At 48.0% G+C, this 9,611-nt stretch overlaps 1 pseudogene; it reads left to right on the top strand.

Moving 5' to 3' along the window:
* Nucleotides 1-9,106: 9,106 nt before the first annotated feature.
* LOC136637380 (5S ribosomal RNA) lies at nt 9,107-9,223 on the top strand (annotated as a pseudogene).
* The last annotated feature ends 388 nt before the right edge of the window (nt 9,224-9,611 follow it).

The raw sequence follows: 9,611 nt of genomic DNA, 5'->3' as shown, positions 1-9,611 counted from the left end.
GAGGCCCAAACACCGTAGCCTTTCCTCATAAGGAAGGTGCCTCAGCCCAGTAATCATCTTAGTCGCTCTCTTTTGCACCTTTTCCATTTCCACTATGTCCTTTTTGAGATGTGGCGACCAGAACTGGACACAATACTCCAGGTGTGGCCTTACCATCGATTTGTACAACGGCATTATAATATTAGCTGTTTTGTTCTCAATACCTTTTCAAATGATCCCAAGCATAGAATTGGCATTCTTTACTGCTGCCGCACATTGGGTCGACACTTTCATCGACTTGTCCACCACCACCCCAAGATCTCTCTTCTGATCTGTCACAGACAGCTCAGAACCCATCAGCCTATATGTGAAGTTCTGATTTTTTGCCCCAATGTGCATGACTTTACACTTACTGACATTGAAGCACATCTGCCATTTTGCTGCCCATTCTGCCAGTCTGGAGAGATCCTTCTGGAGCTCCTCACAATCACTTCTGATCTTCACCACTAGGAAAAGTTTGGTGTCATCCGCAAACTTTGCAACCTCACTGCTCACCCCTGTCTCCAGGTCATTTATGAAGAGGTTGAAAAGCACCGGTCCCAGGACAGATCCTTGGGGCACACCGCTTTTCACCTCTCTCCATTGTGAAAATTGCCCATTAACACCCACTCTCTGCTTCCTGGCCTCCAACCAGTTCTCAATCCATGAGAGGATCTGTCCTCTAATTCCCTGACTGTGGAGTTTTTCAGTAGCCTTTGGTGAGGGACCGTGTCAAACACCTGAAAGTCCAGATATATAATGCCCATGGGTTCTCCCACATCCACATGCCTGTTGGCCTTTTCAAAGTATTTTATAAGGTTCGTGAGGCAAGACTTACCCTTACAGAAGCCATGCTGATTCTCCCTCAGCAAGGCCTGTTCATCTATGTGTTTTGAGATCCTATCTTTGATGAGGCATTCCACCATCTTACCAGGTATAGATGTTAGGCTGACCAGCCTATAGTTTCCCGGGTCCCCCCTCTTTCCCTTTTTAAAGATAGGCATGACATTTGCTATCCTCCAAACTTCTGGCACCGTGGCCGTTTTGAGGGACAAGTTGCATACCTTAGTCAAGAGATCTGCAACTTCATTCTTCAATTCCTTAATAACTCTTGGGTGGATGCCATCAGGGCCCGGTGACTTATTGATCTTGAATTTATCAGTGAGGTCTGAAACATCTTCTCTTTTAACCTCTATCTGACTTAACTCCTCGGTCAGGAGGGGCCGTTCAGGCAGCGGTATCTGCCCGAGGTCTTCTGCTGTGAAGACAGATGCAAAGAACTCATTTAATTTCTCTGCCATCTCTAAGTCTCCTTTTATCTCCCCTTTCTTTCCCTCACCATCCAGAGGGCCAACTGCTTCTCTGGCGGGTTTCCTGCTTCTAACATATTTGAAGAAGCTTTTATTATTCCCCCTAATGTTGCTGGCCATGCGTTCCTCATAGTCTCTCTTGGCCTCCCGTATCACCTACTTACATTTCTTTTGCCACAATTTATGTTCCTTTTTATTCTCCTCATTAGGGCAAGACTTCCATTTACGGAAGGAAGCTTCCTTGCCCTTCACAGCCTCTCTGACTTGGCTGGTTAGCCATGCGGGCACCCTCCTGGATTTAGTGGAACCCTTCTTTCTTTGCGGTATACACCTCTGCTGGGCCTCTATTACTGTTGTTTTAAGCAGCCTCCATGCACTCTGGAGAGACTGGACTCTTTTTACCCTCCCTTTCAACCTCCTTCTAACCAGCCTCCTCATTTGGGGGAAGTCTGCCCTTTGGAAGTCAAGGGTTTTTGTTAGAGATTTGCCTGGTATTCTTCCCCCAACGTGCATGTCAAAATGGAACGCAGCATGATCACTGTTCCCCAATGGCTCAGTAACATTTACATCTCTAACCAGGTCCTGTGTACTGCACAATAGTAAATCCAGAGTCACCTTCCCTCTGGTGGGCTCTGTGACTAGCTGCTCTAAGGCACAGTCATTTAGCACATCAAGAAATCCAGTCTCCTTATCGTGACCAGAACACAAATTGACCCAGTCTATATGAGGATAATTGAAGTCCCCCATGATTACAACCCTGTCCCTCCTTGTCACCTCCCTGATCTGTTTCCTCATTTCAAGGTCCCCATCCAATTTCTAGTCTGGAGGACGATAGCACGCCCCCAGTATTACATCGCTGCACAAGCCTGGTAATTTAACCCACAGAGATTCTACGGTGGAGTCGGACCCACCTTCAATCTCTACTTTGCTGGATTCTATCCCTTCCTTAACATAAAGGGCCACCCCACCTCCAACACGCCCCTGCCTGTCCCTCCTGTAGAGTTTATAGCCCGGGATTGCGGTATCCCACTGATTCTCCGCATTCCACCAGGTTTCCGTTATGCCCACTATGTCAATGTTTTCCCTTGTCACCAGACATTCCAGTTCTCCCATCTTTGCTCGGAGACTTCGGGCATTCGCATAAAAGCATTTGTACACGGAATGCCCCAGGATGGGCTGTTTGTTCTCTCCTTTGTTCCCGCATCCTCTCATTGTGCCAAACTGTCTATCACATCCCATCATACTACCTTTCCCAATTTCTTCTCCTACTCTGCCTTTGTCTTGTTGTTCTCTAACCTCCCCATCCTCATCCCATAGGGATGAGGAGTCCCGAACTGGATGCCCCTTGGCTCCTGTCGGCCTTCCCCCAGGGATCAGTTTAAAAGCTGCTCTGCCACCTTTTTAATGTTATGCGCCAGCAGTCTGGTTCCATTCTGGTTCAAGTGGAGCCCGTCCCTCTTGTACAGGCCCTGCTTGTCCCAAAACGTTCCCCAGTGCCTAACGAATCTAAACCCCTCCTCCCTACACCACCGTCTCATCCACGCAGTGGATGACCTGATCTCCCTAACCCCTGATCTCCGCCTGCCTAGCTGGCCCTGCGCGTGGAACAGGTAGCACTTCAGAGAACGCTACCTTTGAGGTCCTGGCTTTCAGCTTCCTGCCTAAAAGCCTAAATTTGGCCTCCAGGACCTCCCAGCTACACTTGCCCACATCGTTGGTGCCGACATGCACCACAACCACTACCTCTCCCCCAGCACTGTCTACCAGCCTGTCTAGACGAGAAGTGATGTCCGCAACCTTTGCACCAGGCAGGCAAGTCGCCATGCGGTCCTCACATCCATCGCAAACCCCCCTCTCTATGTTTCTAATAATCGAATCCCCCACTACAATAAGCCCCTGACCCCCCTCCCGCCGAGGATTATCCTGAGTGCGTTAGGATACGGGCCCATCCCCTGGAGAAGGGGTCCCCCCCAGGGGATTGTTTCCCTCCTCTCCAGGATGACGTCCTCCAGGCCCAAGACTTCCTACCTGGGCAGCCGAGGAGCTGCACGCCTGAGGTTGGGACGAAGCCTGATCGTCCCCGGAAGTATCCCCACGGTCCTTCTCTGCCTGCCTGCGCTTCTCCAGGTCGGCCACCAAGGCTTCAAGGGAGCGGACGCGTTCCCTGAGACCCTGGAGCTCCTTGCACCGAGGACACACCCATGACATGCCCCAGAGGCATATAGTCATACATGCCTATACATACATTGGCTATGTATGCCTATACATACATGCCTATACATACATGCCTGTACATACATCGGCTATACATACATCGGCTATGGTATCTTTCTGGGCTGACTGGCTGAGCTGGGAGTTGGAGGCACTGTTTTGCATCGGTTCCGCTCCTACTTGGAGGATCGGTCCCAGATGATGGTGCTGGGGAATGCCTGTTCGACACCCTGGCCCTTGAGGTGCGGGGTGCCACAGGGTTCAATTCTGTCCCCCATGCTATTTAACATCTATATGAAACCACTGGGAGAGGTCATCCGGGGGTTTGGAGTGCGGTGCCATCAATATGCTGATGACACCCAGCTCTATCTCTCCTTTCCTCCAGAATCCAGGGTGGCGGTTGAGATCCTGGAGCGCTGTCTGGTGGCAGTGAGGACGACGGTGACATCGAGGCTAGATTATTGTAATATGCTCTATGTGGGGTTGCCCTTGAAGATGGTTCGGAAACTGCAACTAGTGCAGAGTGCGGCGGCCCATATAGTTACTGGAGGTAGGCGGTTTGACGCAGTCAGTCTGCTACTCCAGCGGCTGCACTGGCTGCCCATTTGTTTCCAGGCCCAATTCAAGGTGCTGGTTTTGACCTTTAAAGCCCTATACTGCTCTGGGCCACGGTATCTTAGAGATCACCTACTCCCGTACAATCTGGCTCGTCCTCTTAGGTCATAAGAGTAGGCCTTTCTACACGTGCCGTCGCTTAGGGAGGTACGTGGGGCAGCGGCAAGAAATAGGGCCCTTTCAGTAGCGGCACCTATGGACTTCCCCTTGACTTAAGAGCTGATCCCTCTCTTGAAACTTTTCGGCGAGGCCTGAAGACCCTTCTGTTTAGATAGGCCTTCTGAGTTCCTGGCCTTTTTAACATCTTTTTTTAAACATCTTTTTAACATCTTAGCCACCTCACTGTTCACCCCTGTCTCCCGGTCATTTATGGACAGGTTGAAAAGCACCGGTCCCAGGACAGATCCTTGGGGCACACCGCTTTTCACCTCTCTCCATTGTGAAAATTGTCCATTGACACCCACTCTGTTTCCTGGTCTTCAACCAGGTCTCAATCCAGGAGAGGACCTGCCCTCTAATTCCCTGACACTGGAGTTTTTTCAGTAGCCTTTGGTGAGGGACCATATTGAATGCCTTCTGAAAGTCCAGATATATAATGTCCACGTGTTCTCCCGAATCCACATGCCTGTTGACCTTTTCAAAGAATTCTAAAAGGTTTGTGAGACAAGACTTACCCTTACAGAAGCCATGCTGATTCTCCCTCAGCAAGGCCTGTTCGTCTATGTGTTTTGAGATCCTATCTTTGATGAGGCATTCCACCATCTTATAGATGTTAGGCTGACCGAACTATAGTCTCCCAGGTCCCCCCCCTTTTTAAAGATTGGTATGACATTTGCTATCCTCCAATCCTCTGGCACTGTGGCCGTTTTGAGGGACAAGTTGCATATTTTAGTCAAGAGATCTGCAACTTCATTCTTCAATTCCTTAATAACTCTTGGGTGGATGCCATCCGGGCCCGGTGACTTATTGATCTTTAATTTATCAATGAGGTCTGGAACATCTTCTCTTTTAAACTCTATCTGACTTAATTCCTTGGTCAGGAGGAGCCGTTCGGGCAGCGGTATCTGCCCGAGGTCTTCTGCTGTGAAGACAGATGCAAAGAACTCATTTAATTTCTCTGCCATCTCTAAGTCTCCTTTTATCTCCCCTTTCCCTCCCTCACCATCCAGAGGGCCAACCGCTTCTCTGGCGGGTTTCCTGCTCCTAACATATTTGAAGAAGCTTTTATTATTCCCCTTAATGTTGCTGGCCATGCATTCCTCGTAGTCTTGCTTGGCCTCCCAAGCATTTCTCTGCTATCTCTAAGTGTCCTTTAATCTCCCCTTTCCCTCCCTCACCATCCAGAGGGCCAACCGCTTCTCTGGCGGGTTTCCTGCTCCTAACATATTTGAAGAAGCATTTATTATTCCCCTTAATGTAGCTGGCCATGCATTCCTCGTAGTCTTGCTTGGCCTCCCAAGCATTTCTCTGCTATCTCTAAGTGTCCTTTAATCTCCCCTTTCCCTCCCTCGCCATCCAGAGGGCCAACCGCTTCTCTGGCAGGTTTCCTGCTTCTAACATATTTGAAGAAGCTTTTATTATTCCCTTGAATGTTGCTGTTAATGCATAGTCTGAAAAATGATTTAATGGCAATGTTTTTCCCAGAACGTATGTTCAACGTGTGCACAATTAACCACACAAAGCCATGTCCTCTCATCGGTACATTATCATTCCATTAGCACTTGGTGTTCCATTGTGCATTGATCTGTAGTAGAAATATCACTTTTTCAGCATATTTGGTTTGCCGTATATTCTTGAGAGCATTTTGCTTATAAAATGTGCCGTTTGGCATGGGGAACATTGCTGGCTATGGAAACATATGTTGGAGTCAGGACTTTGATAGTCTTGCCTGTTGCCTCTCCTGGTCAGGATCAGGATGTTGGCATCTACTTATGCTTGACACTTTCCCTATCCGTTGTTGCTCAGGAAAATCATGTTCGCTGCATGAATTATTTCATTGTCTGTTCTGATCCTCTCCGCCTTTGACTTCAGTGTGTGTCCACTTGTTACCAGCGCTGCCTGTCAGGCCTGTCATCTTCAACGGGGATGTGATTGCTCCCATCAATTTTTGTTCTAAGAAGTATTACCATGTGCCCTAGCTATTCACTGTCAAGGCTGAAGTCATAGCTTATTTCCTGTCCAAAGCAGGAGGAACAGATCTCACATTCATCTGGGGGAAGGAAATTATTTGCACCGACTGCTGGCTGCTGTGTCTTCCAGATCCTGACTGTCTGCCCTGTTAATATCTCTGTTTGTTGCCCTTCTGTTGCCTGCATTGAAGATGGAGCTGAGCATAATGAATGTTGCACTGTTAACCAGAGTTCAGATCTCTGAAATAAATCAAGTGAACCTGCTGCTGCAACACAGAGACACCAGTTATTAAATGACAGCCATGGGTTTAGAAGCCATTTTCTGCGGTGCCCTTGCTCCTATAACACTTAATGGTGATGTGCCACAGGTATGCTATTAAGAACTATACAGCTTCCCACCCCACTGTCTGAATTATGCATTTATTGCAAAGCAGTGCTGAATATGAGACTCGTAGGCAGCCCAGTCCTGAGCTGCCTGTTGCACCGGGACTGTTGCAGTGCAGAAACGACTGCCGCAGCATCCTGTGCGCAACAGTGCAGCTGCCGCTGGCTCCTCGGGGAAAGGGAACTTTTTTCTCCTTCCCCCAGCTAAGGCAAGTGGCCCCACAATGGGGCTGCTTGATTCTGTTGTAACCCTTGGGCTGTCGTAGAACCAAGAGCCTCCACGTTGGGCCCGCGGCCGTGTCGGGCCTATGTTGGAGCTCCACCAGTCCCACCTCCCTCCCGCCCCATCCCCCCAGCACGCCTCCTCCCCGCCCACTTCACACCCTCCCCGCCTCCGCCTTGCCCTGGAACACCTCCTCCCCACCTACCTCTCTGCCGCCTGGCAGTTCGGGCAACCACGGAGCACCGGTGTTCCACCAGCGATAGCCTAGTGCTGGCTGGCACAGGGCTAGCTGTGGTGCTCCACTGGCGCTAGGGACTCACAAATGTGCTTTACGGCCCTTAGGCTGCAATCCTATCCACACTTAGCTGGGAATAAGCCCTATTGAATATAATGGGACTTACTTCTGCGTAGACATCCCTAGGATTGGGCTGACAGCCTGTACTAAGACTGCATAACTTGTGACCCACCAAGCCATGTTGTCTGCATAGTGACTGACAACCAACTTATTTGGTTCTTTAAATATATTTTCATACAATTTTTGATAAATAAAAAGTCCAGGCAGCAAAAGCCTGGACATTTTGCTGAGCTCAACTCTGCTGAACTTGGTGGGCACTATATAAAGCATCTGGCTTGGCTAAAAATAAAAACTCTAGACATTCAACCAATTTTATCAATTCATTTGTTATCATTGTTATGACCTCTGGTTTGGACAAATGAACTTATTAGCTTCTTTTACCATCACTTGGTGGACTTCCCCTCTCTTTCCAGCAGCCAGTGATGTGGAGCAGAGAAATGCCCAGTATAACAACAGTGGAATGACATGAAGTAAGTGATCCTGCAGATTGTGGGGACACACGTGTGCACACACAAATGCACACATAGGAGAATTCAACACAGGAGTGCCACTGGCAGAAGGAATCCTATGCCAGGCATTACAAGTTGTTTTCAAACATATATACCAGAACTGGCTCTTCCGTGAGACCAACTGAAGCGGTCACATTAGGTAGCTGGCAGCAGATTGGTGTGGGGCTCTTCTCTGTCCATCTCCTTGTCTTCACTGCTTCTCCATCTCCTTCCACTCCTTGGAAAAGTCAGAGAGGGACAAAGAGGAAGAGAAAATGTGCAGTGGTTGGTACGTTATCAGGTATGCTGCCTCAGGTGTCAGGGAATCTTGGGCAAGCCCTAATGTAAGTAATTCCCCATTTTAAATGAATATACATTTAAAAACAACAGAAATCTGAAGCAAAAAAAATCATCTTGCAGAAAAACTGTGCCACATGGTTTTTGAGCCTTTCTGGGTACTTGGGTAAATAGAGACCATCAATTTTCAAAATTAGATTAATTTGTCACATTCCCTTGCCTGTTTGCTTCCTTGCATATCTGTGCAGAAGAAGCCTTGCTTGTTACCTTAGTGGCACATTTCAATTACCCTGAACATCCTGGATAATGAATACCCTTGTAGAAAACAGCAGTGTTCTTGTATGATTGATATATATGCTCCGTATTATCTGCATCTTAAGATCTCTCTGGAAATGGTAATCTGTTTTCTTCCAGCCTATTATCTTCATCTTAATCTGCTGCCAACAGGAGGCATAAATGTAACACATTTAAATCTAGCAAATGATCAAACGGCATACAAATCTAATTGACCAATATGAAACGTTAAAGACTTCTAGCTGCAATTCCCTCGGATTCAAGTGTAATGTGCCTGTTCTGTCTTCTTGAAAACAGAGAGGCTTGATGATGAGGTGGAGCAATTTTCCACTAGGCTTCCTCTCTGGCTTGCCTCCCACCTCAGGTATGTTTTTATTCCTGACAAAAAAGCACATCAGTGCTGAAATGGTGATGTGATTTCCCATTTTTACTTCCTCATATGCATACCCCGATTCCTGTGCAAGGTAATGAAAAGCTAAGAGCACCTGGAAGTAGTTAGCGGTGACATGTGATGCAGTGACATCATCGCCACTTACTTCTGGGTTTGAGGCAGCAGTGCTGGCTCAGGGAGGACGGGTAAGCTTTTCCTGCAGCAAACACCTTGCTCATGGAGCTCTGCCCACCAAGCCAAGTCTCTTGGCACACCACCATTTTCAGTGTTGTGTCGGGTGCTGGCTGCTGGGCAGTGAGCATCCTGTGACACTCCTGCAAGTTCATCACGCCATCCCAGAAGCCGCACTGAGCCTCAGTGCATCCCAAAGTGCTTTCCCATGAGCCTCATAGGCAGCAACTGTTACCCTGCACATACCTGATCTTGTCTGATCTTGGAAGCTAAGCAGGGTCAGGCCTGGTTAGTACTTGGATGGGAGACCGCCTGGGAATACCGGGTGCTGTAGGCCTATACCATAGTCTTTCGAGACTGAAGGTTGCCAACCATAGATTGGAGACTACTGGGCTAAGAGAATTCGGGACTACTGGGCTTGTTTATAGATGTAGGGGAAAAACACATCATCCGCCTTAACTGTAGCAATTAAAGTGAGGCTCCATCTTCAGTGATTTTTGCCCTCTGTGGGAGACCATTACAGTCTGTCATTCTGCCAGAATGTAAAATCTGCAGCTCAGTGATTAAAGAGGGCAAACAACAAATGTGTTTAATTTTAAAGTGCCTGAATGCATTTCATTAGTATATTACTTTTATTGCTTAGCGAGCACATGGATCAAACAGGTCCTTTAATCCCAGTTGTATATACTTGTTTTTACAGTTATTAATACAGCTGTGGCTGTACT

This window comes from Tiliqua scincoides, chromosome 1 (genome assembly GCF_035046505.1).
Source record: "Tiliqua scincoides isolate rTilSci1 chromosome 1, rTilSci1.hap2, whole genome shotgun sequence".
Lineage (NCBI taxonomy): Eukaryota > Metazoa > Chordata > Lepidosauria > Squamata > Scincidae > Tiliqua > Tiliqua scincoides.
The sequence above is the reverse complement of the archived record's forward strand: the minus strand, read 5'-3'. Positions and strand labels throughout refer to the sequence as shown.